Source organism: Diceros bicornis, chromosome 11 (assembly GCF_020826845.1).
Source record: "Diceros bicornis minor isolate mBicDic1 chromosome 11, mDicBic1.mat.cur, whole genome shotgun sequence".
In the NCBI taxonomy this organism is placed as follows: Eukaryota; Metazoa; Chordata; class Mammalia; order Perissodactyla; family Rhinocerotidae; genus Diceros; species Diceros bicornis.
The window spans coordinates 66,077,881-66,085,522 of NC_080750.1; positions in this window are offsets into that span (position 1 = coordinate 66,077,881).

The window sequence follows — 7,642 nt, forward strand, 5'->3', positions numbered from 1 at the left end:
GATAGAAATCAGAACAATGATGACCTATGGGTATCGGGGATTATTAGGAAGGAGGCAAGAGGGAACTTTCTGGGTGACAGCAATGTGCATTATTTTGATTGTGATGTTTATTGTCCAGATGTATACATTTATGTATTATGTGTGAAATAAGTCAGATTTATCAGTTGTGCACATAAAATCTATGCATTTTGCTGTATGTGAATTTTGATTCAATGCAAATCAAAATAAATATACTTTTCAAAATAGTCTTTTTTTAAAAAAAGGAACTTTCAGAGGATGCAAAAAGGCATGCTTTGAGTCTTGATCCGGCCTGGAGTTTGTAACTATATTCTATTAGATTTTTAGGCCTAAACCACAATGGGAACTCCAAGTGATCTCAGCTCAGCTTGGTGGGTGCCTTTCCTAGCTTCCTTTCCTTCCAGCGATCTGCCTGTCCCTGCCACAGGGGAGCAATGTCTGGGAAGGCGCTTTTGGCCTTTCTCTTCTTGACCATGTTCCAGTACTCTTTGTGAGGAACTAACCTCCTTTTGTTTTGGCGATAGGCCTCTAACGGCCTCACAAGTCCTGCAAGTTGATTCTACCCTATAAACACTGCCTGGATTAATCTTATTCTTTCCATTCTGCTGCCACTGGCTAGTTTAACCCTTCTTGATTTCTCATCTGGACTTTCACAACAATCTCCTATTGTCCACCCCCTTCAATACATACCAAGGAGATCTCTCCTCCATGCATTCTGTCCTCCACCTGGAGAGCCCTGCTGCTCCCCTCTGCCCACCAATGAGGATGGTCATGCATACATCTCATCCTTCAAGACCCAAGTCAGTAAAATCTTCCCCATAGCGCAAGTACAGTCGGCCCTCATTATCTACTTACCACATTGCACTGTACCTATTTGTTAATTATATAGTCTGTATGCTCCCTGAAGGCAAAGTGAGTTTTTTTTTATATCTTTTTATTTTTTAACCTCCAACCCCCTGGCTCAGGATCATTTGTTCAATGAATAAATGAACGAATAAGAGAGGGAGGCAGAGTGTAAATGAGTTCGCCCACTTCTGCAGTTTTCAAGAGCAATTCATTTTTTTTTATAATTTTATTTATTTATTTTTTTCCCCCCAAAGCCCCAGTAGATAGTTGTATGTCATAGCTGCACATCCTTCTAGTTGCTCTATGTGGGACACCGCCTCAGCATGGCCAGAGAAGCGGTACATCGGTGCGCACCCGGGATCCAAACCAGGGCCGCCAGCAGCAGAGCATGCGCACTTAAACGCTAAGCCACAGGGCCAGCCCTCAAGAGCAATTCTTAAAATCCCTCTTCCCATACATGGGAAAGAACCTCATCAAAGTTCACTTAGTTCAGGTTTACATTTAAATAGATAAATAAATACCTCCCGTTCACTATGGCAGCCATATCTAATAAGCTATATACCTAGCTAGCTTCGGACTGTTCTCTGATTCAGGATTTCTGAATTTGTGCTGAGAATATTAACAGGTACATGAAGGGGCATAGGTATTGGGACCTTGGGGGGCCCTTCCCTTCTGATATCCACCCAGCCCTTCACGGTGTATCAGGAGCAATTACTTAAAAAACTTGGGTGTATCATGTGTCTGGAAAAGTGATCTCTGGTTAAGAGCAGTCTGGTGGTAACCAGCTCTGGGCTTGCATTTATGGCTCTATTTCACTGGTTTTAATATATGGGGCATGTGTGTACAGTGCGACCAGCTTCTCCATTTACCTATCTTCCTGGAGGAAAGGGCCTGAACCTATGATTTTCATATGTCTTGAGAACGTCCGGTTTATTTCTCTTTACACAATATGTTCAGTAGACGCTGTTCTTTTGTGGCAGGATAATTTCCAACAGCATGCAGTAAGCAGAAGGACTTCCACTTCCTCTAAGCACCCTATACATTCCAGGGGGGTGTTGAGTAGTTAAAATGTTAACCACCAAAAACTCTTTCCTATTATTCACTGTATTGATTCACCATAGAAGTTGGGAATCAAAATGTTTTCTGGTTGAATTAGAAAGCAAAGAACATTGTGGAGCAAAAACAACGTCAGGGTGCTGAAATTGTGGCCAGATGTCAGGGCCAGCCCAGCAGTCTTACACAATCACAGAGGATGGAATACTCATCTTTGTTAGGCATTAAGTAGGCGTCTTCCCTGAGGGAGGGTTAGAATTCCCTGTCACAACTTCTCAGTTCGCTGGACCACAATGGAGGAAGGAACTCATCAATTAGAGGCCACTCAGATCCCGGCATATTTTCCAAAGCACTTCTTGTTTTTCAAACCCCATATTCCCAGAACCAGCACAATTTCTCTTCTTACTGGGCGGTAGGAAAAGTCAGAGAGCTGTGAGTGGAAATCTTTAGCCATCGAGGATGAGTAAAGGCTGGTGGGGTTCAGCCTCCCTAACAAGCAGCTGTGTGGAGGGCTTCCCAGCTCCTGCTTTGCTCCAAGGCTGCAGCTGCACCCCTCTCCCAGATCCCCAGCATTAGGAAGCAGTTTAAGGCAACCTCTTAGAGTTCACTGATATTCCCATTCCTGTTTTCTCTTTTCTGTCCTCCAGCATTTGCATCTCATGATCACCAACCATCTGAACTGACACACCCTTTTCCTGTCCTTAATGGGGAGAGGGCAGAGTATGAAGCCAAAAGTAATTAAACCATAATAAAATGATATATTTGTGCAATGTTTTACCATTTTCCTACTTCACATAGGTGCATCCATGAAGCAGATAACAAAAGTTAGGCCAAAGGTGGTTTCTTTGTGAGATTAAGTGGAAAGAGCAAACACTATAGTCAGAAACATTGTCCAGAAGGCAGCAGCAGGCTTTGGCAGGTGTTTGGATCCTTATGGAAGGAAGAGTGTGAGTGAGGCGACTAGGGGGTAATCCGTTATCCCCTGGAAGGGCCACTTGCCTTTTCCAGCTTCTGGTGACCGCCAGCATTCCTTGGTTCGTGGCCACAAGACCACATCTTCAAGGCCAGCATCTTTCAGTCTCTCTCTGCTCCATCTGCACGTTGCCTTCTCCTTGGTGTATCTGTGTCAGGTCGCCTCTTATAAGGACACATGTGATTGCATTTAGGGCCCACTGGATAATCCAGGATAATCTCTCCCTCTCAACAACTTTTAACTTAATCCCATCTGCAAAGACTCTTATTTCCAAATGAGCTAACGTTTACAGATTCCAAAGATTAGAATCTGATGTCTTTGGGGGCCATTATTCACCCTATTACAATGTCTTGTGCCTATTTTCCATCTGGACTATTGTCTTCTCTACTGCTGAATTTTGAGAGTTCTTTATGTAATAGTCTAGAGTCGGGGCGAGGAAAATCCCCTTTCTTCCCTTCTTGTGTTCTTGTGGCTGGACTAATAGTAAAATTGACACAAAACCAGATTAACAGGAGAAAAACCCAATTTAATACATATGTATTGGAGACCATAAAGAAATGATGCTCAGAGAGGGAACAAAACAGGTAGTATATATATCTTGTACACAAAGAAACATAAATTTGTGAACAATTGACAGGACAAAGAAACTTAGGTTTGGGGGACGTAATTAGTGAGGAATTTAAGCAGAATTTAGGCTTGAGGTAATAAATTAGCAAGGTTTGTTTATTCAGATTTCTCAGCCTTGAATTCCCTAGCTCTGGTGATAAGGATGGAGGGAGAGCACCTTTCACATGGGAGATTTATTTCCTGCTTTCAGGGGGAACAGAGATAGGAGGGTCAGAAAGCCCTTTTGCTTTTTAAGTAAGTTTAACTCAAAATAGTCAATATTTGACTTTTAATGTCAAATCTATGAACACTTCACCTAGCCCTGGGTTCTTAAGATTTTCCCCAAGTAGCACCAGTCTGTTTCTAAAAGTTTTATAGTTTTATGTTTTACTTATGAGTTCATGTTTTTCCCCTTGTTTGCCATGATGAACTTTATTATACAGTTATAAAGAGTTCTAGCACACTGTGGTAGACATTGTGAGGTTAATCCTAGTGGGTACTGACAGTGACATTGCTGTATAGTATTCCACTGTATACATATACCACCATTTAGTTAGCCTTTTTACTGTTGATAGACATTTGAGTGGTTTCCCAGTTTGGCTATTATAGATAATGCTGCTATAAACAATTATGTACAAGTCTTTTGGTGCACATATGTGCATTTCAGTTGCATATATATCTAGGTGTGAACGATGTTACATTTTGAGTTAATTTTTATATAAGATGAGGTTTAGGTAAAGATGATTCTTCTTCTTTTTCTTCTTCTCCTTCTCTTCTTCCTCTTCCCCTCTCTCTTCCCTCCCCGTCCCTCCCTCCTTCTTCCCTATGGATGTCCAACTGCTCCAGCATCATTTGTTGAAAAGGCATGACAGATTTCTTTTTTATGTTCCAGCCAGAGTGATCCTCCTAAACTAGAAATCAGACCATGTCATTCTGCTGTTTAAATTCTTCAACGGCTTCTTATTGCACTAAGAGGACACCTACCTCCCCAGCCTCATCCTGGGCCACTTTTGCCCACCTTCCAATATGCCCCAGCCACTCTACCTTCTTAGTCCTCCAAAGACTCCAATGCTTTTGCATTTACCTTTCCTTCTGTTTGGAAGGCTCTTCCTCTGGCACCTCACGAGACTGGCTTCTTCTGATCTCCGAAGTCTCAGTTTAAAATCACCTCCTTAGGGGCCAGCCCAGCGGCGCAAGCGGTTGGGTGCATGCGCTCCGCTGCGGCAACCTGGGGTTCACCGGTTCGGATCCCAGGTGCGCACAGACACACCGCTTGTCAAGCCATGCTGTGGCGGCGTCCCATATAAAGTGGAGGAAGATGGGCATGGATGTTAGCCCAGGGCCAGTCTTCCTCAGCAAAAAAAAGAGGAGCATTGGCAGATGTTAGCTCAGGGCTGATCTTCCTCACACACAAAAAAATAAAATAAATAAAATAAAATCACCTCCTTAGATAAGGCTTCTCCATCTCCCTTATGAGAGTAGTACCCTCTACACAACTGCCCATCATTCTCTGTCACAGCAGCCTGCAAATGCCCTCCACAGCCTTGATCACCATTTGCAAGTGCTTTAATTACTTATTTATTGTCTACCTTCCCCAGTAGACGGTCAGCTCTATGAAAAAAGGGGCCAAGTTATTGATCTTGCCCATTGTTTGTTCCCCAGCATGTAGCCCTATGTCTCGCATACAGTAGTTGCATCAAAAATCTTAGTTAAATGCTGTTGTTAGGCTAGAGTTTGTGATGATATGCCCAATTTTGTCTCAATATTAGGAAGAATTTCCTGAATACTAGAGCTGTGTGAAAAGAAATGGGCTGCTCAACATGTCTGAGGACCTCTCTCTGGAATAGGATGACACAAAGGCGTTTCCACATCTTGAAAAGCTTGACAAAGCAATGTCTACAGTTCCTCTCAACTTGGAGACTGTGGTACTGGAAGTGATGAGGGAGAAGCAGCAGGGTGGTTCCATTATAAATGAGTACAGATTTTAGACTAGTCTACTGAACAATGGAGGGTTTGGAGTCTAGTTTGGAGAGTCACATGTTTTTAGTAATCAAAAGAGAAGCTATTGGAAAAACAGGTAAATACAAGAATAAGAGAGTATACAGGAGCAAAAACTCCTCAATTTCCTTCTGAGTCTTTTCTTCCCCTTTCCCTGTGCTGGAGTTGACCACTTCCAGAGAGAAACAGTGTCTTAGTCAGCTCTGGATGCCATAACAAAATATGACAGAATGGGTAGCTTAAACAACAGACATTTCTTTCTCACAGTTCTGGAGGCTGGGAAGTCGGAGATCAGGTTGCCAGCATGGTTGGGTCCTGGTGAGAGCTCTCTTCCTGGCTTGCAGGCAGCCACCTTCTTGCTGTGTCCTTTCACTTCACAGAGAAAGAGAGAGAGAGAGAAAGAGAGAGCTCTCTGGTGTCTCTTCTTATAAGGACACTAATCTAATAAGGACACCATTGGACAAAAGTCCCACCCCCGTGACTCATCTACCCCTAAATACCTCCTAAAGGCCCTACCTCCTAATACCATCACAGTGGGGGTTGGATTTTCAACATATGAAGTTGGAGGGGACAGAAACATTCAGTCCATAGCAGTTAGGAAAACTGATTCAGGGACATTGCTAAGACATTAAGCTATCAGCTCAGTGACTTCCCAGACCAACTGGCATATTCTGTGTCACTGAAGGACAGAGAGAATTCCATATGCAACAATGTTTATCCATCTTGTCATTTACCCATGTATTCACCAAACATCCCTCACCACTCACCTAGGTATGTGGGGGAGGGATATAGTTGACACTCTAGTGGAGAAAGACAGAAGTAGAGAGAAAATTTCAATGCACTGGGATATGTGCTGGGACAGGGAGAATGGGAAGGCATTGTAAGAGCTTGGAGGAGGAATAGCCTAGACTTGGGGGATTAGAGAGTACATCCTGGGGCAGGCAGCACCCAAGCTGAGTGCTGAAAGAGGAGGAGATATTAATCTAGTCAGGAAGCGGGGAAGGCATTTCCTGGCTGAGAGGAAAGTATGTGCATGTGCTGGAGACATGAGAAAACATGGTGCTATGGGAACCACCATTAACTCAGTACAACTGGAGACCAGACTCAGAGCTGGAGGGACCCAAGCTAGACACACTCAGGGTCAGATCCTAAAGGGGGGCTGTTTTTCACCCTGAAGTTAATGAAGAACCCTGAAGGATTTCAAGCAAGGGAGTGACACGACCTGATTTACTTTTCAGAAAGCTTAACCAGGCAGCAATGTGGAAATCTACTGGAGGAGAACAGTGACTGGAGGCAGGGGGGCAAATTAGGAGGCTGTTGGAGTCATCAATAGAGAGAAGTGAGAGTTTACAGTCCAAGGCAGAGGAAGGTGGGATGGGGAGGAGGAAAGGGATTTTAGAGATGCACGAGGAAGAGTTGTCAGAACTTGGATGGATGAAGGAAAGGGAAGCTCTTGGCTCAGGCCCTGGGGATAGACGGTAGTGGAGGTGTCATTCACTAAAACTAGGACCCAGAAGTGGAGCACTATGGGGCGGGGGGGCTTGGGCGGCCTCAGCTGTGGACCCAATGGCTTCAGGATGCCTGGCAGCATGCTAGGGACGTGTCAAGTTGACTGGTTGGATATACAGATGTAACAAGATAAAATTTTGAAATCTTAATTTTTCTTCCTCTTTCCTAAACATTCCCACCATTCTTCTAGCCAATCAGGAGCATCCACATGACCTCAAAGAAAATTTAAATGTAATAGTAGTAGAGAAAAGAAAAAAAATATTAACAGTCTTTTTTTTTTCCTTCAAGCTAGGCTCTTGAAAGTCAAATGGGGAGGCCCTGAATGGACCAGAAATTAGAGTTTATGCCATAAAAGGGTGACAATGCAGATGTTCCTTTGGGCCCAAACAGACAAGAGTCAAATACAGAGTTTTGGGCTCTTTTGCTTAAGCCAAGTAATCCAGGCCATTTATACACTGGAAGAAATAACTGATCCAGGTTGGAAGCTGTTTCCCATGACAATTGACTGGTATGCAAGATTTTGAGATTAATGATCTGTTTCATAGGCAATAACATTAAGCTTGTGAAGTTCAGATGTTTCTTTGGATAATCTCTGGAGGTACTTTTATGATTATAAAACGGGGAATAGGACAGTTATAA